This window comes from Phyllobates terribilis, unplaced genomic scaffold (genome assembly GCF_046119375.1).
Source record: "Phyllobates terribilis strain yellow unplaced genomic scaffold, ASM4611937v1 Scaffold_34__1_contigs__length_13252353, whole genome shotgun sequence".
Taxonomy (NCBI): Eukaryota; Metazoa; Chordata; class Amphibia; order Anura; family Dendrobatidae; genus Phyllobates; species Phyllobates terribilis.
In genome coordinates this window covers 2,574,616-2,594,515 of record NW_027362794.1, presented here as the reverse complement: position 1 = coordinate 2,594,515, position 19,900 = coordinate 2,574,616, and the positions used below count along the sequence as shown (strand labels likewise).

At 43.2% G+C, this 19,900-nt stretch overlaps 10 non-coding genes and 2 pseudogenes across 10 annotated transcripts; all 12 read right to left on the bottom strand.

Moving 5' to 3' along the window:
• Positions 1-589: 589 nt before the first annotated feature.
• Positions 590-775, bottom strand: LOC141182009 (U2 spliceosomal RNA). The gene has a single exon (XR_012257507.1). It is a non-coding gene; the product is annotated as a U2 spliceosomal RNA (small nuclear RNA).
• A 792-nt stretch (positions 776-1,567) lies between these two features.
• LOC141182129 (U2 spliceosomal RNA) lies at positions 1,568-1,659 on the bottom strand (annotated as a pseudogene).
• Positions 1,660-2,780: 1,121 nt separating this feature from the next.
• LOC141182454 (U2 spliceosomal RNA) lies at positions 2,781-2,971 on the bottom strand. The gene has a single exon (XR_012257819.1). It is a non-coding gene; the product is annotated as a U2 spliceosomal RNA (small nuclear RNA).
• Positions 2,972-4,086: 1,115 nt separating this feature from the next.
• Positions 4,087-4,277, bottom strand: LOC141182442 (U2 spliceosomal RNA). Its single transcript, XR_012257808.1, has one exon. It is a non-coding gene; the product is annotated as a U2 spliceosomal RNA (small nuclear RNA).
• Positions 4,278-5,396: 1,119 nt separating this feature from the next.
• On the bottom strand, positions 5,397-5,627 carry LOC141182037 (U2 spliceosomal RNA; annotated as a pseudogene).
• A 6,219-nt stretch (positions 5,628-11,846) lies between these two features.
• On the bottom strand, positions 11,847-12,037 carry LOC141182430 (U2 spliceosomal RNA). Its single transcript, XR_012257797.1, has one exon. It is a non-coding gene; the product is annotated as a U2 spliceosomal RNA (small nuclear RNA).
• Positions 12,038-13,156: 1,119 nt separating this feature from the next.
• On the bottom strand, positions 13,157-13,347 carry LOC141182418 (U2 spliceosomal RNA). The gene has a single exon (XR_012257786.1). It is a non-coding gene; the product is annotated as a U2 spliceosomal RNA (small nuclear RNA).
• A 1,116-nt stretch (positions 13,348-14,463) lies between these two features.
• Positions 14,464-14,654, bottom strand: LOC141182406 (U2 spliceosomal RNA). The gene has a single exon (XR_012257775.1). It is a non-coding gene; the product is annotated as a U2 spliceosomal RNA (small nuclear RNA).
• Positions 14,655-15,773: 1,119 nt separating this feature from the next.
• On the bottom strand, positions 15,774-15,964 carry LOC141182394 (U2 spliceosomal RNA). The gene has a single exon (XR_012257764.1). It is a non-coding gene; the product is annotated as a U2 spliceosomal RNA (small nuclear RNA).
• A 1,116-nt stretch (positions 15,965-17,080) lies between these two features.
• Positions 17,081-17,271, bottom strand: LOC141182380 (U2 spliceosomal RNA). The gene has a single exon (XR_012257752.1). It is a non-coding gene; the product is annotated as a U2 spliceosomal RNA (small nuclear RNA).
• Positions 17,272-18,390: 1,119 nt separating this feature from the next.
• Positions 18,391-18,581, bottom strand: LOC141181687 (U2 spliceosomal RNA). Its single transcript, XR_012257240.1, has one exon. It is a non-coding gene; the product is annotated as a U2 spliceosomal RNA (small nuclear RNA).
• Positions 18,582-19,700: 1,119 nt separating this feature from the next.
• LOC141182368 (U2 spliceosomal RNA) lies at positions 19,701-19,891 on the bottom strand. The gene has a single exon (XR_012257741.1). It is a non-coding gene; the product is annotated as a U2 spliceosomal RNA (small nuclear RNA).
• Positions 19,892-19,900: the final 9 nt, after the last annotated feature.

Below are 19,900 nucleotides of genomic sequence, written 5' to 3'. Positions count from 1 at the left end.
TGCCACAGACTAATCAACCAAACTTTTTGGGTTGGTTTCTCTTTTATAGTCTGCAGGCATTAAATGAAAGAAGTCAGTGTTCCAGCAGAGGGAGACAACGTTTCAGAAAAGGCATTGTAGCAAACCAAAAAAGAAATTTTAAGCGCAGCAGAGTAACCAGCTCACATACCTGTTAGCTCAGGTGAGTTTAAAAGGCTGCTGTTGATAACAAGGGCATTTGCTAAATAGATGGTGTGTGTGCAACAATATACTGAAAGGTCAATTATATTGTGCAGCTTATCTCACCACCTGTAGTTATTTAGGTGAAAGCTCCAAAATGCTTGCCTAATATGTCTGTTTATCCAAAAGGAAGTATAGAGGGAGAGCTAGATAGATAGCATTGCATTACATTACATGGCAATGCAATGCACAGTTGCTGAAGTTGAACCAAAATGAGCTTGTCATCTGGCTTCTGCAACTTTTAACATGAAAAATCCAATGAGGAGAAGAAAAGCAAAGCCAAAGAGTCCATCCCAAAATCCGACAAACAAGCCAAATGAACAAAAAGCATTGAATTCAATTCTTTCTGATTTTAGAAACTGCATTAAAGAAGGGGTGCACCGGTCCTGGAGATACTGCAATACCAGGTCAATGCGTGGAGTGGACAGAGCAAGCTCTTTTTCCATCTCCCTGTTCTAAAAATCCATTTAATATATGGTCCCCAGATAGGGGACGTATCAGATATTAAACTGATAAGAACAGATTTTTTTTTTTTTTATCGAAAGCCCGAATTCGTGTACAAAACCCGAGTGCTCTTAAAAAAGTGACAGGTGCCACAAAAAAAGTGCACTAGGATGCTGATCTTCTTGAAACCCTCTCCAAAAGGAGAAGGGTTCCCCAAACCATTCCCCGTCCCTCCGAGCCAGAAGGCCACAGCGAGGAACAGGGACAAATAGCCACCTCCAGCCGGAGCCAGAGGCGACCCAATCTTACCCCCAATACCTGCCCGAGTTCTCACCCGAGCAAGGCACTGGGAGCCAAAGACTGTGCTCCCCTCCCGGAAGAGGGGAGCCAACAACGCTCTCCTCCCGAAAGAGGAGAGCCAGGGGGGTTCAGGGGGGAGCGGAACCTGATGGCCACACACTCCCCCCCTAGACCTGCCAAGAGAGGAACCCGTAAGGGAACCGCATCCCGACAAAATCCTAGTAAGGACGTGGACACACGTGAAAAAGTGGACACACAGTGACAAAAAAAATTAAATAAATAGTGAAGGTTTCACAGTATAATACTGCCCGGACCTTCGACCGGGAATTGAAAAATTCCCCATCCTAAGGCCAGAAGGCCCGGAATAAGGGTGTGTGTGAAGAAAGAAATATTGAAGTGCTAGTGCAAATGTGCCATAAACTCAAGTGGGGTTCCCAATCCCAGTGAGTTAAGGCACCCCAGGGTCACCACTCCTGGGGCACTTCACACTTCGGGCTTTCGATCTTCCCCGGCCCAATGGCGTCGATCCTGGGGGGCCATGCTTTCCACCAGATGACTATATTAGCCAACTGGCGTACTAACAAGCGCCTAAGCCCCAGTGTGCATAATGTATCAATCTACTAGGGCGGCCAACATCCAAAACCGCCTTTTCGAAAGATACTACACTTGATCTTAGCCAAAAGGCCGAGAAGCGATAACCAGAATTGGTTTCCGACTACGGTGCCACCCAAGGATTCTGAAAAGTCCATTTGTGGAGATGGCCACCTGGACTCCCGTTAAGAAGACATGCTGTCAACCTCTAGATCCCTCACATGCCTGCACTTTTCGGCTTGCTGCTGCTGCAATCCACGCGTTTTAGATCTGCATAACTCCACCTCTTTTAGCACAGTACCCTCAACCCCCGGCTGTTCCCACCCGCCTCAACACCGTTGGAAGGGAGGAGAACCAATTAAGGCGGGGGGGGGGGGGTGGAACGAGCAGCTGTCTACCCTTAGCAGGAGGGTTGCTGATTAATTACCTCTCCTGCTGCTGCTGCTGCTGCTGGCTGTCCAGCAGCAGACTGAAGGTGGCTGCTGCTGTGCGCAGGTATATAAAGGCTCAGAGCCTATTATGACACGCGCAGCCAGCGTTCCATTGCCACATTCCGTCTACTGCAGGCGGGATACCTGGATGGCTGAATGTCACTGAGAAGCTCACAGAGACCGCCATAAGCAACAGTTTAAAAGAATGCCACAGACTAATCAACCAAACTTTTTGGGTTGGTTTCTCTTTTATAGTCTGCAGGCATTAAATGAAAGAAGTCAGTGTTCCAGCAGAGGGAGACAACGTTTCAGAAAAGGCATTGTAGCAAACCAAAAAAGAAATTTTAAGCGCAGCAGAGTAACCAGCTCACATACCTGTTAGCTCAGGTGAGTTTAAAAGGCTGCTGTTGATAACAAGGGCATTTGCTAAATAGATGGTGTGTGTGCAACAATATACTGAAAGGTCAATTATATTGTGCAGCTTATCTCACCACCTGTAGTTATTTAGGTGAAAGCTCCAAAATGCTTGCCTAATATGTCTGTTTATCCAAAAGGAAGTACAGAGGGAGAGCTAGATAGATAGCATTGCATTACATTACATGGCAATGCAATGCACAGTTGCTGAAGTTGAACCAAAATGAGCTTGTCATCTGGCTTCTGCAACTTTTAACATGAAAAATCCAATGAGGAGAAGAAAAGCAAAGCCAAAGAGTCCATCCCAAAATCCGACAAACAAGCCAAATGAACAAAAAGCATTGAATTCAATTCTTTCTGATTTTAGAAACTGCATTAAAGAAGGGGTGCACCGGTCCTGGAGATACTGCAATACCAGGTCAATGCGTGGAGTGGACAGAGCAAGCTCTTTTTCCATCTCCCTGTTCTAAAAATCCATTTAATATATGGTCCCCAGATAGGGGACGTATCAGATATTAAACTGATAAGAACAGATACTACACTTGATCTTAGCCAAAAGGCCGAGAAGCGATAACCAGAATTGGTTTCCGACTACGGTGCCACCCAAGGATTCCGAAAAGTCCATTTGTGGAGATGGCCACCTGGACTCCCGTTAAGAAGACATGCTGTCAACCTCTAGATCCCTCACATGCCTGCACTTTTCGGCTTGCTGCTGCTGCAATCCACGCATTTTAGATCTGCATAACTCCACCTCTTTTAGCACAGTACCCTCAACCCCCGGCTGTTCCCACCCGCCTCAACACCGTTGGAAGGGAGGAGAACCAATTAAGGCGGGGGGGGGGTGGAACGAGCAGCTGTCTACCCTTAGCAGGAGGGTTGCTGATTAATTACCTCTCCTGCTGCTGCTGCTGCTGGCTGTCCAGCAGCAGACTGAAGGTGGCTGCTGCTGTGCGCAGGTATATAAAGGCTCAGAGCCTATTATGACACGCGCAGCCAGCGTTCCATTGCCACATTCCGTCTACTGCAGGCGGGATACCTGGATGGCTGAATGTCACTGAGAAGCTCACAGAGACCGCCATAAGCAACAGTTTAAAAGAATGCCACAGACTAATCAACCAAACTTTTTGGGTTGTTTTCTCTTTTATAGTCTGCAGGCATTAAATGAAAGAAGTCAGTGTTCCAGCAGAGGGAGACAACGTTTCAGAAAAGGTATTGTAGCAAACCAAAAAAGAAATTTTAAGCGCAGCAGAGTAACCAGCTCACATACCTGTTAGCTCAGGTGAGTTTAAAAGGCTGCTGTTGATAACAAGGGCATTTGCTAAATAGATGGTGTGTGTGCAACAATATACTGAAAGGTCAATTATATTGTGCAGCTTATCTCACCACCTGTAGTTATTTAGGTGAAAGCTCCAAAATGCTTGCCTAATATGTCTGTTTATCCAAAAGGAAGTATAGCGGGAGAGCTAGATAGATAGCATTGCATTACATTACATGGCAATGCAATGCACAGTTGCTGAAGTTGAACCAAAATGAGCTTGTCATCTGGCTTCTGCAACTTTTAACATGAAAAATCCAATGAGGAGAAGAAAAGCAAAGCCAAAGAGTCCATCCCAAAATCCGACAAACAAGCCAAATGAACAAAAAGCATTGAATTCAATTCTTTCTGATTTTAGAAACTGCATTAAAGAAGGGGTGCACCGGTCCTGGAGATACTGCAATACCAGGTCAATGCGTGGAGTGGACAGAGCAAGCTCTTTTTCCATCTCCCTGTTCTAAAAATCCATTTAATATATGGTCCCCAGATAGGGGACGTATCAGATATTAAACTGATAAGAACAGATACTACACTTGATCTTAGCCAAAAGGCCGAGAAGCGATAACCAGAATTGGTTTTCGACTACGGTGCCACCCAAGGATTCTGAAAAGTCCATTTGTGGAGATGGCCACCTGGACTCCCATTAAGAAGACATGCTGTCAACCTCTAGATCCCTCACATGCCTGCACTTTTCGGCTTGCTGCTGCTGCAATCCACGCGATTTAGATCTGCATAACTCCACCTCTTTTAGCACAGTACCCTCAACCCCCGGCTGTTCCCACCCGCCTCAACACCGTTGGAAGGGAGGAGAACCAATTAAGGCGGGGGGGGGGGTGGAACGAGCAGCTGTCTACCCTTAGCAGGAGGGTTGCTGATTAATTACCTCTCCTGCTGCTGCTGCTGCTGCTGGCTGTCCAGCAGCAGACTGAAGGTGGCTGCTGCTGTGCGCAGGTATATAAAGGCTCAGAGCCTATTATGACACGCGCAGCCAGCGTTCCATTGCCACATTCCGTCTACTGCAGGCGGGATACCTGGATGGCTGAATGTCACTGAGAAGCTCACAGAGACCGCCATAAGCAACAGTTTAAAAGAATGCCACAGACTAATCAACCAAACTTTTTGGGTTGGTTTCTCTTTTATAGTCTGCAGGCATTAAATGAAAGAAGTCAGTGTTCCAGCAGAGGGAGACAACGTTTCAGAAAAGGCATTGTAGCAAACCAAAAAAGAAATTTTAAGCGCAGCAGAGTAACCAGCTCACATACCTGTTAGCTCAGGTGAGTTTAAAAGGCTGCTGTTGATAACAAGGGCATTTGCTAAATAGATGGTGTGTGTGCAACAATATACTGAAAGGTCAATTATATTGTGCAGCTTATCTCACCACCTGTAGTTATTTAGGTGAAAGCTCCAAAATGCTTGCCTAATATGTCTGTTTATCCAAAAGGAAGTATAGAGGGAGAGCTAGATAGATAGCATTGCATTACATTACATGGCAATGCAATGCACAGTTGCTGAAGTTGAACCAAAATGAGCTTGTCATCTGGCTTCTGCAACTTTTAACATGAAAAATCCAATGAGGAGAAGAAAAGCAAAGCCAAAGAGTCCATCCCAAAATCCGACAAACAAGCCAAATGAACAAAAAGCATTGAATTCAATTCTTTCTGATTTTAGAAACTGCATTAAAGAAGGGGTGCACCGGTCCTGGAGATACTGCAATACCAGGTCAATGCGTGGAGTGGACAGAGCAAGCTCTTTTTCCATCTCCCTGTTCTAAAAATCCATTTAATATATGGTCCCCAGATAGGGGACGTATCAGATATTAAACTGATAAGAACAGATTTTTTTTTTTTTTTTTTTTTTTCTTTCTACTCAGATCTTTAAGTCCACCATCACAAGTCATCATGTTAAAATGGTTTCAAACTTAAAAGTTTCCTCATTGTAGATAGCAAACTGGATCTTTTTTTTTTTTTTTTCCTTTTTTTGTTGTTGTAAATTTACAGCTTATATTATCTTCCATATTCCAGTTTATTTTCCTTTTAACTTTAGAATTTCCATTTTTTACAGGGGGGTACATATGGTGCAACAAGAACATCACAAGGTAAGTACATTCCAATCTTTTTGCTTCCAAATTTCATTAGCTTTTTTATCACCAAACAACACCTTATCTCTCCAGAAATATAAAAACATATAACTTAGGCATAACTTAATACATTCTTGTACCGATACTTCCTTATGTTTAAAAATCAAAATATTCCGAGTTTTCCAAAGCGCCATTTTCACACAAGATAAAATTATCCATACAACCTTGAACACTTCATCCTTGACACCCAACCCGTAAAAAATCCTATTAAAATCTAGAAAATTAACACCACTTAGAGCTTTAACTAAATTACTAATCTTTCTCCATACTAATTGCGCATAACAACAGTTCCAAAAAATGTGCATAGCTGTTTCGCCAGCAGCACATTTACGTCTTGGGCATTTTTCAAACCGTACCAATCCTCTTCTATATTGGAAATCTCGAGTTGGCAGACAGTCTTTAATACTACACCATATTAAGTCCTTGTGTTCATTAGTCAAACACTTAAAATTTGCATTAATCCAAATTTTATCTACAACATTATCGGAAAATCGCTCTACCGGACTAGCTATCACCCTGCTTTCTAAGACTTTTAAAATGTTCTTATGATTTCCAAGTATTTTAAGATCCATATTCATTAATTTAAAATCCCTCAGAATTCTTTCTAAAATAATATAATTCCCAGATGGCATAAACTTATATGGCCGATCCAAATGCATTTGTAACCATTTGTATTTCCTAATAAAAAAACCCAAATTGTATGTTAAAAAGGTTTTCAGCCTAGAAACTGGTCCTAATAAAGTGCATATGCAATTAGCTAAATACTTGGCATAAATGAAGGTTCTGATGTCTGGGAAGCCTTTCCCTCCTTTCCCTTTAATTTTGTACAACTCTTCCCTTTTTACCCTTTCCATTTTTGACTTCCATAGGAAATTAAAACATAACTTAATTATCTTTTTCATTACATTAATAGGAGGTATAAAAACAGTTGAAATGTATAAAATTATCGGAAGTAAGACCTGCTTTATTATCAAGATTTTGCCTTCCATTGTTAAACTTCTCAAGTTCCAAAAATCAATCTTTTTCCTTACCCTTTCAAGCAGGGACTCCCAATTCCTCACATTCCCACATGTCTCTGTAAAAAATACCCCTAAAACTTTAATTTCCATTAATCTCATCAGCATGCAATCCGAATTTAAAAGAAATTTACCCATAGTTAAAACACCTGATTTTTCTAAATTTATTTTAAAACCAGATGCTCCACCAAACCACACAACTGTCCTTAAAACTCTATGAAGACTCTTAATGTCCCGCACTAAAACTGACACATCATCCATATAAGCTAAAACCTTCACTTGGTCATTCCTACTGCCAGGAATAAAAAAGCCATTAATAACTTTATCTTTCCTAAAAGCAGTTAAAAGGGGTTCTATTGCACAAATGAAAAGTATAGGCGACAGGGGGCACCCCTGCTTAACCCCACAATTAATATTAATATTTTCCGATAAGAAACCATTAATAGAAATCTTACTAAAACATAACTTATACAGACATTTAATACGTTCAATAAAAACACCAGGACATCCTATTTTTTTTAAAACGGCAAATAAAAACTCATGAGCAACCCTATCATATGCCTTCTCAAAATCAAGGGAAACAAGGGCCAAGTCCTGCTTTCTATCAGCCACATCCCATATTATATCTCTCAGTAAGATTAGCGTGTCGGTAATCTTACGATTCGGGACTGCACAAGACTGATCCACCTCAATAACCGACCCTATCACACTCTTTAATCTATTGGCCAATAGTTTTGCATATACTTTATAGTCTGTATTTAGCAGCGTAATAGGCCTCCAATTTTTAATCAGTTCTTTTCCTCCTTTTTTATATAATAAAACAATAAGGCCTTCTGCCCATGACTTGGGAATATTAAAAGAGGACTCCACTTCTAAAAACAACTCATAAAAATCTTCCCCTATAATATCCCACACAACCCTGTAAAACTCCACAGGGAGGCCATCCACACCTGGTGTCTTCTGATTTTGTAAAGTGCAAATAGTATTAAATATCTCCTCCTTAGTAAACTCCCTAGATAAAAGTAATTTTTCTTCCTCACTAAGAGCTTTATCCAGAACCTCTAAAAAATGTTTTTTCAATGATTCATCAATCTTTTTTCGAGAAAACAGATCATCATAAAACATTTTGGCCTGCAATGCTTTCCCCTCTGGGCTCACCTCACCCTCTAAGACCTCAATAAAATCCTTTTTTCCACATATTTTTTTAAAGAAAAACTTAGTGCATTTCTCATCCTCATCCAGGACCTTTACCCTAGAGTTGAAGATGATTTCTTTTCCCTTCTCTTTTAGTGCATTCTGAATTTTCTCCTTTACCTCACTAATACTGCTGTCCATATTAACTCCATTGTTTTGAAAATAATAATAACACTGCAAATTAGCATTTAACGCATCATAAAACTGCCTTTTCTCATACGCTTTCCTCTTTCCCAATTTAACAAAGAAGGTTCTGATCTTACCCTTCATAAAATCCCACCAGTCTAAAATACACTTAAAACCCTTTTTGTTAAGTTTTAATTCATTATAAAAAACCTTAAAGTCTTCTTTAAAATTCTCCCCCTGTAATAAAGAAACATTCAGTTTCCAATGCGAAGGTTTTTTCTTACCGCAAGGGTCTATTGCTAAAGTGCATCCCAATAACTTATGATCCGAAAAAGGATTAATACTTGTCTTAAAAGAGGAACATTTAAAAGAATCAGACATAAAAAAGTGATCAATCCTAGACGTAAAACCTCTGTTTGACCACGTAACTTCAAATTCTTTTTTACTACCATCCATAGCCCATGCATCCTTTAAACTGAAGGCAGAAATTATGTTCTTAAGGCAGGTTACCGACCCATCCCGTACATTATTTAACTGGCAGTTAAAATCCCCACCAATTAAAATCGGATCCGCACCTGATAAAAAAAGCTGTAAAATCTCGAATAAATGTAATCTTTGATTTTTCTCAGTATGAGCATAAATATTAAAACAACGCACCCTTTTACCCTCCCTCATTACTTCTACACATAGAATACGACCAGGGTAAATTTCCTCATACTTCACCACCTCCCACTCACTAGAGCACAAAAAACCCACCCCATCACTTTTCAATTCATTCCCACCAGAAAAAAACATGTTACCCTTCCATATTCCACGTAAATATTCATAGCTCATTTTCCTTTCTAAATTACATTCTTGTAAAAAAATAAAATCGCATTTCTCATTATTCAAAAAATCATATAATGCAGTGCGTTTGTATAAATTGTTCAACCCCTGAACATTCAGGGATACAACAGTAATCATCTTCTAGTAATAGGCCCAGGGCTAATCCCTCCGCCCTCATCTACCAAAGGTGATTTCACATCCACAATTAAGGATTCTTGATCAGAAGAACTTGAGGGAGATACATCCCCAAACAAAGAAGACGCGTCACCACGAGATTTTTTCCCACCCAAGTCCTCCATGATCTCCTGTTGCTCTTCTTCCCATGTACTCCTTTTCAAAGATTTTGAACTTAAGTCCATATTTTCCTGGGCACAAGGAATCCCTGACGACATCTCTGATAATACCGCCAGAGCAGCAACTGTATCCACAATACCTTGTTGCCCCTCCTTTTCCTCTTCCAATGTTCCTTCCTCTCTTCCATCTTCTTTCCTCTCTCCTTCTTTCTTTTTATCTTCTTTCTTCTTGTCTTCCTTCTTCTTGTCTTCCTTCTTCTTTTCTTCCTTCTTCTTTACTTCCTTCTTCTTTTCTTCCTTCTTCCTTTCTTCTTTCTTCTTTTCTTCAGCTTTCTTCCTCTCTTCTCTTTTTTCTCTATTACTTAGAGGTGCCAGAACCTCTACTTCCTGCGCCACATTAGAAGAACTTTCTGATCCTCCATCCTCCATCTGCCCACCATCCCCTTGTTTATCTTCAGCATCAGCCTCAGATGTTTGCCTGGCTTGCATTGGGCACTCTCTCGCCTGATGAACCGGGCCAGAACATACTTCACAAGGGGCGCAATTTTCATCCATATGGCCATATTTCCGACATCGTTTACAATATGGTGGCATATTAGAAAAAAACAAAAAGCCTCTATCTCTATTTATGAACACGACTGGTGGGGGTCTTAAGACACCCCCCTCCACTGACGGGTCCTTTTTAAAAACGACCTGATACAGTCTCTTGCCGTTCCAGGCCCCAAAACCAGTCGTACAACGTTTTTTCATAATTAATACGGAGCAAAACCTTCTTAAGTATGAAGTCACTTGCTCATCAGATATGAAAGGGTTATACATATGTATTGTTAGCATCCTTTGATCAAATTGAAAGCGAGGCGTGGCTGAAATTCCTTCCAATACCTCACTATGCTCACAGGCTGCAGCATATCTAAAACTGGAAAAAACCCTCTCACATACACCAGCACCTCTCAAAGTCACATCGTGTACTCCTCTGTTAGAAAATGACTGAACACAAAAGTACTCATCCTTGCTGATATGCAAGATAGGAGTAAAGACTTTCCTGTACAAAAAGTCCAAGTTTTTAACTTGCCTAAATTCCACACTCACCACAAACCGGATGGTGTCCTTCATGTAGGCATCGTCCTGATCCAAATTCATCTCCATTTCCACACAGAGAAAATTCAAAAGAAAGCCCGATGACGTCCAAAAATAACAGCACCAGACTCGATCCCTTCTGTTCAGCAGCGTCCAGAACTCCTGTCCTGAAGAAATCCTCCTCCACGATCCAGAATTCCTTCCACGCCGAAAGGTACGAGAAACACTTTCCTTCCTTCCCAATAGCAGCAGTTCCAAACGGAAAAGGCCGAGAAAGAATTCCAGTGATCACGAACCTGCCTCCTGACACCAATCACAAGGATCGTGCCAAAAGGCCGAGAAGCGATAACCAGAATTGGTTTCCGACTACGGTGCCACCCAAGGATTCTGAAAAGTCCATTTGTGGAGATGGCCACCTGGACTCCCGTTAAGAAGACATGCTGTCAACCTCTAGATCCCTCACATGCCTGCACTTTTCGGCTTGCTGCTGCTGCAATCCACGCGTTTTAGATCTGCATAACTCCACCTCTTTTAGCACAGTACCCTCAACCCCCGGCTGTTCCCACCCGCCTCAACACCGTTGGAAGGGAGGAGAACCAATTAAGGCGGGGGGGGGTGGAACGAGCAGCTGTCTACCCTTAGCAGGAGGGTTGCTGATTAATTACCTCTCCTGCTGCTGCTGCTGCTGCTGGCTGTCCAGCAGCAGACTGAAGGTGGCTGCTGCTGTGCGCAGGTATATAAAGGCTCAGAGCCTATTATGACACGCGCAGCCAGCGTTCCATTGCCACATTCCGTCTACTGCAGGCGGGATACCTGGATGGCTGAATGTCACTGAGAAGCTCACAGAGACCGCCATAAGCAACAGTTTAAAAGAATGCCACAGACTAATCAACCAAACTTTGTGGGTTGGTTTCTCTTTTATAGTCTGCAGGCATTAAATGAAAGAAGTCAGTGTTCCAGGAGAGGGAGACAACGTTTCAGAAAAGGCATTGTAGCAAACCAAAAAAGAAATTTTAAGCGCAGCAGAGTAACCAGCTCACATACCTGTTAGCTCAGGTGAGTTTAAAAGGCTGCTGTTGATAACAAGGGCATTTGCTAAATAGATGGTGTGTGTGCAACAATATACTGAAAGGTCAATTATATTGTGCAGCTTATCTCACCACCTGTAGTTATTTAGGTGAAAGCTCCAAAATGCTTGCCTAATATGTCTGTTTATCCAAAAGGAAGTATAGAGGGAGAGCTAGATAGATAGCATTGCATTACATTACATGGCAATGCAATGCACAGTTGCTGAAGTTGAACCAAAATGAGCTTGTCATCTGGCTTCTGCAACTTTTAACATGAAAAATCCAATGAGGAGAAGAAAAGCAAAGCCAAAGAGTCCATCCCAAAATCCGACAAACAAGCCAAATGAACAAAAAGCATTGAATTCAATTCTTTCTGATTTTAGAAACTGCATTAAAGAAGGGGTGCACCGGTCCTGGAGATACTGCAATACCAGGTCAATGCGTGGAGTGGACAGAGCAAGCTCTTTTTCCATCTCCCTGTTCTAAAAATCCATTTAATATATGGTCCCCAGATAGGGGACGTATCAGATATTAAACTGATAAGAACAGATACTACACTTGATCTTAGCCAAAAGGCCGAGAAGCGATAACCAGAATTGGTTTCCGACTACGGTGCCACCCAAGGATTCTGAAAAGTCCATTTGTGGAGATGGCCACCTGGACTCCCGTTAAGAAGACATGCTGTCAACCTCTAGATCCCTCACATGCCTGCACTTTTCGGCTTGCTGCTGCTGCAATCCACGCGTTTTAGATATGCATAACTCCACCTCTTTTAGCACAGTACCCTCAACCCCCGGCTGTTCCCACCCGCCTCAACACCGTTGGAAGGGAGGAGAACCAATTAAGGCGGGGGGGGGGGTGGAACGAGCAGCTGTCTACCCTTAGCAGGAGGGTTGCTGATTAATTACCTCTCCTGCTGCTGCTGCTGCTGCTGGCTGTCCAGCAGCAGACTGAAGGTGGCTGCTGCTGTGCGCAGGTATATAAAGGCTCAGAGCCTATTATGACACGCGCAGCCAGCGTTCCATTGCCACATTCCGTCTACTGCAGGCGGGATACCTGGATGGCTGAATGTCACTGAGAAGCTCACAGAGACCGCCATAAGCAACAGTTTAAAAGAATGCCACAGACTAATCAACCAAACTTTTTGGGTTGGTTTCTCTTTTATAGTCTGCAGGCATTAAATGAAAGAAGTCAGTGTTCCAGCAGAGGGAGACAACGTTTCAGAAAAGGCATTGTAGCAAACCAAAAAAGAAATTTTAAGCGCAGCAGAGTAACCAGCTCACATACCTGTTAGCTCAGGTGAGTTTAAAAGGCTGCTGTTGATAACAAGGGCATTTGCTAAATAGATGGTGTGTGTGCAACAATATACTGAAAGGTCAATTATATTGTGCAGCTTATCTCACCACCTGTAGTTATTTAGGTGAAAGCTCCAAAATGCTTGCCTAATATGTCTGTTTATCCAAAAGGAAGTATAGAGGAAGAGCTAGATAGATAGCATTGCATTACATTACATGGCAATGCAATGCACAGTTGCTGAAGTTGAACCAAAATGAGCTTGTCATCTGGCTTCTGCAACTTTTAACATGAAAAATCCAATGAGGAGAAGAAAAGCAAAGCCAAAGAGTCCATCCCAAAATCCGACAAACAAGCCAAATGAACAAAAAGCATTGAATTCAATTCTTTCTGATTTTAGAAACTGCATTAAAGAAGGGGTGCACCGGTCCTGGAGATACTGCAATACCAGGTCAATGCGTGGAGTGGACAGAGCAAGCTCTTTTTCCATCTCCCTGTTCTAAAAATCCATTTAATATATGGTCCCCAGATAGGGGACGTATCAGATATTAAACTGATAAGAACAGATACTACACTTGATCTTAGCCAAAAGGCCGAGAAGCGATAACCAGAATTGGTTTCCGACTACGGTGCCACCCAAGGATTCTGAAAAGTCCATTTGTGGAGATGGCCACCTGGACTCCCGTTAAGAAGACATGCTGTCAACCTCTAGATCCCTCACATGCCTGCACTTTTCGGCTTGCTGCTGCTGCAATCCACGCGTTTTAGATCTGCATAACTCCACCTCTTTTAGCACAGTACCCTCAACCCCCGGCTGTTCCCACCCGCCTCAACACCGTTGGAAGGGAGGAGAACCAATTAAGGCGGGGGGGGGGGTGGAACGAGCAGCTGTCTACCCTTAGCAGGAGGGTTGCTGATTAATTACCTCTCCTGCTGCTGCTACTGCTGGCTGTCCAGCAGCAGACTGAAGGTGGCTGCTGCTGTGCGCAGGTATATAAAGGCTCAGAGCCTATTATGACACGCGCAGCCAGCGTTCCATTGCCACATTCCGTCTACTGCAGGCGGGATACCTGGATGGCTGAATGTCACTGAGAAGCTCACAGAGACCGCCATAAGCAACAGTTTAACAGAATGCCACAGACTAATCAACCAAACTTTTTGGGTTGGTTTCTCTTTCATAGTCTGCAGGCATTAAATGAAAGAAGTCAGTGTTCCAGCAGAGGGAGACAACGTTTCAGAAAAGGCATTGTAGCAAACCAAAAAAGAAATTTTAAGCGCAGCAGAGTAACCAGCTCACATACCTGTTAGCTCAGGTGAGTTTAAAAGGCTGCTGTTGATAACAAGGGCATTTGCTAAATAGATGGTGTGTGTGCAACAATATACTGAAAGGTCAATTATATTGTGCAGCTTATCTCACCACCTGTAGTTATTTAGGTGAAAGCTCCAAAATGCTTGCCTAATATGTCTGTTTATCCAAAAGGAAGTATAGAGGGAGAGCTAGATAGATAGCATTGCATTACATTACATGGCAATGCAATGCACAGTTGCTGAAGTTGAACCAAAATGAGCTTGTCATCTGGCTTCTGCAACTTTTAACATGAAAAATCCAATGAGGAGAAGAAAAGCAAAGCCAAAGAGTCCATCCCAAAATCCGACAAACAAGCCAAATGAACAAAAAGCATTGAATTCAATTCTTTCTGATTTTAGAAACTGCATTAAAGAAGGGGTGCACCGGTCCTGGAGATACTGCAATACCAGGTCAATGCGTGGAGTGGACAGAGCAAGCTCTTTTTCCATCTCCCTGTTCTAAAAATCCATTTAATATATGGTCCCCAGATAGGGGACGTATCAGATATTAAACTGATAAGAACAGATACTACACTTGATCTTAGCCAAAAGGCCGAGAAGCGATAACCAGAATTGGTTTCCGACTACGGTGCCACCCAAGGATTCTGAAAAGTCCATTTGTGGAGATGGCCACCTGGACTCCCGTTAAGAAGACATGCTGTCAACCTCTAGATCCCTCACATGCCTGCACTTTTCGGCTTGCTGCTGCTGCAATCCACGCGTTTTAGATCTGCATAACTCCACCTCTTTTAGCACAGTACCCTCAACCCCCGGCTGTTCCCACACGCCTCAACACCATTGGAAGGGAGGAGAACCAATTAAGGCGGGGGGGGGGGTGGAACGAGCAGCTGTCTACCCTTAGCAGGAGGGTTGCTGATTAATTACCTCTCCTGCTGCTGCTGCTGCTGCTGGCTGTCCAGCAGCAGACTGAAGGTGGCTGCTGCTGTGCGCAGGTATATAAAGGCTCAGAGCCTATTATGACACGCGCAGCCAGCGTTCCATTGCCACATTCCGTCTACTGCAGGCGGGATACCTGGATGGCTGAATGTCACTGAGAAGCTCACAGAGACCGCCATAAGCAACAGTTTAAAAGAATGCCACAGACTAATCAACCAAACTTTTTGGGTTGGTTTCTCTTTTATAGTCTGCAGGCATTAAATGAAAGAAGTCAGTGTTCCAGCAGAGGGAGACAACGTTTCAGAAAAGGCATTGTAGCAAACCAAAAAAGAAATTTTAAGCGCAGCAGAGTAACCAGCTCACATACCTGTTAGCTCAGGTGAGTTTAAAAGGCTGCTGTTGATAACAAGGGCATTTGCTAAATAGATGGTGTGTGTGCAACAATATACTGAAAGGTCAATTATATTGTGCAGCTTATCTCACCACCTGTAGTTATTTAGGTGAAAGCTCCAAAATGCTTGCCTAATATGTCTGTTTATCCAAAAGGAAGTATAGAGGGAGAGCTAGATAGATAGCATTGCATTACATTACATGGCAATGCAATGCACAGTTGCTGAAGTTGAACCAAAATGAGCTTGTCATCTGGCTTCTGCAACTTTTAACATGAAAAATCCAATGAGGAGAAGAAAAGCAAAGCCAAAGAGTCCATCCCAAAATCCGACAAACAAGCCAAATGAACAAAAAGCATTGAATTCAATTCTTTCTGATTTTAGAAACTGCATTAAAGAAGGGGTGCACCGGTCCTGGAGATACTGCAATACCAGGTCAATGCGTGGAGTGGACAGAGCAAGCTCTTTTTCCATCTCCCTGTTCTAAAAATCCATTTAATATATGGTCCCCAGATAGGGGACGTATCAGATATTAAACTGATAAGAACAGATACTACACTTGATCTTAGCCAAAAGGCCGAGAAGCGATAACCAGAATTGGTTTCCGACTACGGTGCCACCCAAGGATTCTGAAAAGTCCATTTGTGGAGATGGCCACCTGGACTCCCGTTAAGAAGACATGCTGTCAACCTCTAGATCCCTCACATGCCTGCACTTTTCGGCTTGCTGCTGCTGCAATCCACGCGTTTTAGATCTGCATAACTCCACCTCTTTTAGCACAGTACCCTCAACCCCCGGCTGTTCCCACCCGCCTCAACACCGTTGGAAGGGAGGAGAACCAATTAAGGCGGGGGGGGGGGTGGAACGAGCAGCTGTCTACCCTTAGCAGGAGGGTTGCTGATTAATTACCTCTCCTGCTGCTGCTACTGCTGGCTGTCCAGCAGCAGACTGAAGGTGGCTGCTGCTGTGCGCAGGTATATAAAGGCTCAGAGCCTATTATGACACGCGCAGCCAGCGTTCCATTGCCACATTCCGTCTACTGCAGGCGGGATACCTGGATGGCTGAATGTCACTGAGAAGCTCACAGAGACCGCCATAAGCAACAGTTTAACAGAATGCCACAGACTAATCAACCAAACTTTTTGGGTTGGTTTCTCTTTCATAGTCTGCAGGCATTAAATGAAAGAAGTCAGTGTTCCAGCAGAGGGAGACAACGTTTCAGAAAAGGCATTGTAGCAAACCAAAAAAGAAATTTTAAGCGCAGCAGAGTAACCAGCTCACATACCTGTTAGCTCAGGTGAGTTTAAAAGGCTGCTGTTGATAACAAGGGCATTTGCTAAATAGATGGTGTGTGTGCAACAATATACTGAAAGGTCAATTATATTGTGCAGCTTATCTCACCACCTGTAGTTATTTAGGTGAAAGCTCCAAAATGCTTGCCTAATATGTCTGTTTATCCAAAAGGAAGTATAGAGGGAGAGCTAGATAGATAGCATTGCATTACATTACATGGCAATGCAATGCACAGTTGCTGAAGTTGAACCAAAATGAGCTTGTCATCTGGCTTCTGCAACTTTTAACATGAAAAATCCAATGAGGAGAAGAAAAGCAAAGCCAAAGAGTCCATCCCAAAATCCGACAAACAAGCCAAATGAACAAAAAGCATTGAATTCAATTCTTTCTGATTTTAGAAACTGCATTAAAGAAGGGGTGCACCGGTCCTGGAGATACTGCAATACCAGGTCAATGCGTGGAGTGGACAGAGCAAGCTCTTTTTCCATCTCCCTGTTCTAAAAATCCATTTAATATATGGTCCCCAGATAGGGGACGTATCAGATATTAAACTGATAAGAACAGATACTACACTTGATCTTAGCCAAAAGGCCGAGAAGCGATAACCAGAATTGGTTTCCGACTACGGTGCCACCCAAGGATTCTGAAAAGTCCATTTGTGGAGATGGCCACCTGGACTCCCGTTAAGAAGACATGCTGTCAACCTCTAGATCCCTCACATGCCTGCACTTTTCGGCTTGCTGCTGCTGCAATCCACGCGTTTTAGATCTGCATAACTCCACCTCTTTTAGCACAGTACCCTCAACCCCCGGCTGTTCCCACACGCCTCAACACCATTGGAAGGGAGGAGAACCAATTAAGGCGGGGGGGGGGGTGGAACGAGCAGCTGTCTACCCTTAGCAGGAGGGTTGCTGATTAATTACCTCTCCTGCTGCTGCTGCTGCTGCTGGCTGTCCAGCAGCAGACTGAAGGTGGCTGCTGCTGTGCGCAGGTATATAAAGGCTCAGAGCCTATTATGACACGCGCAGCCAGCGTTCCATTGCCACATTCCGTCTACTGCAGGCGGGATACCTGGATGGCTGAATGTCACTGAGAAGCTCACAGAGACCGCCATAAGCAACAGTTTAAAAGAATGCCACAGACTAATCAACCAAACTTTTTGGGTTGGTTTCTCTTTTATAGTCTGCAGGCATTAAATGAAAGAAGTCAGTGTTCCAGCAGAGGGAGACAACGTTTCAGAAAAGGCATTGTAGCAAACCAAAAAAGAAATTTTAAGCGCAGCAGAGTAACCAGCTCACATACCTGTTAGCTCAGGTGAGTTTAAAAGGCTGCTGTTGATAACAAGGGCATTTGCTAAATAGATGGTGTGTGTGCAACAATATACTGAAAGGTCAATTATATTGTGCAGCTTATCTCACCACCTGTAGTTATTTAGGTGAAAGCTCCAAAATGCTTGCCTAATATGTCTGTTTATCCAAAAGGAAGTATAGAGGGAGAGCTAGATAGATAGCATTGCATTACATTACATGGCAATGCAATGCACAGTTGCTGAAGTTGAACCAAAATGAGCTTGTCATCTGGCTTCTGCAACTTTTAACATGAAAAATCCAATGAGGAGAAGAAAAGCAAAGCCAAAGAGTCCATCCCAAAATCCGACAAACAAGCCAAATGAACAAAAAGCATTGAATTCAATTCTTTCTGATTTTAGAAACTGCATTAAAGAAGGGGTGCACCGGTCCTGGAGATACTGCAATACCAGGTCAATGCGTGGAGTGGACAGAGCAAGCTCTTTTTCCATCTCCCTGTTCTAAAAATCCATTTAATATATGGTCCCCCGATAGGGGACGTATCAGATATTAAACTGATAAGAACAGATACTACACTTGATCTTAGCCAAAAGGCCGAGAAGCGATAACCAGAATTGGTTTCCGACTACGGTGCCACCCAAGGATTCTGAAAAGTCCATTTGTGGAGATGGCCACCTGGACTCCCGTTAAGAAGACATGCTGTCAACCTCTAGATCCCTCACATGCCTGCACTTTTCGGCTTGCTGCTGCTGCAATCCACGCGTTTTAGATCTGCATAACTCCACCTCTTTTAGCACAGTACCCTCAACCCCCGGCTTTTCCCACCCGCCTCAACACCGTTGGAAGGGAGGAGAACCAATTAAGGCGGGGGGGGGGGTGGAACGAGCAGCTGTCTACCCTTAGCAGGAGGGTTGCTGATTAATTACCTCTCCTGCTGCTGCTGCTGCTGCTGGCTGTCCAGCAGCATACTGAAGGTGGCTGCTGCTGTGCGCAGGTATATAAAGGCTCAGAGCCTATTATGACACGCGCAGCCAGCGTTCCATTGCCACATTCCGTCTACTGCAGGCGGGATACCTGGATGGCTGAATGTCACTGAGAAGCTCACAGAGACCGCCATAAGCAACAGTTTAAAAGAATGCCACAGACTAATCAACCAAACTTTTTGGGTTGGTTTCTCTTTTATAGTCTGCAGGCATTAAATGAAAGAAGTCAGTGTTCCAGCAGAGGGAGACAACGTTTCAGAAAAGGCATTGTAGCAAACCAAAAAAGAAATTTTAAGCGCAGCAGAGTAACCAGCTCACATACCTGTTAGCTCAGGTGAGTTTAAAAGGCTGCTGTTGATAACAAGGGCATTTGCTAAATAGATGGTGTGTGTGCAACAATATACTGAAAGGTCAATTATATTGTGCAGCTTATCTCACCACCTGTAGTTATTTAGGTGAAAGCTCCAAAATGCTTGCCTAATATGTCTGTTTATCCAAAAGGAAGTATAGAGGGAGAGCTAGATAGATAGCATTACATTACATTACATGGCAATGCAATGCACAGTTGCTGAAGTTGAACCAAAATGAGCTTGTCATCTGGCTTCTGCAACTTTTAACATGAAAAATCCAATGAGGAGAAGAAAAGCAAAGCCAAAGAGTCCATCCCAAAATCCGACAAACAAGCGAAATGAACAAAAAGCATTGAATTCAATTCTTTCTGATTTTAGAAACTGCATTAAAGAAGGGGTGCACCGGTCCTGGAGATACTGCAATACCAGGTCAATGCGTGGAGTGGACAGAGCAAGCTCTTTTTCCATCTCCCTGTTCTAAAAATCCATTTAATATATGGTCCCCAGATAGGGGACGTATCAGATATTAAACTGATAAGAACAGATACTACACTTGATCTTAGCCAAAAGGCCGAGAAGCGATAACCAGAAT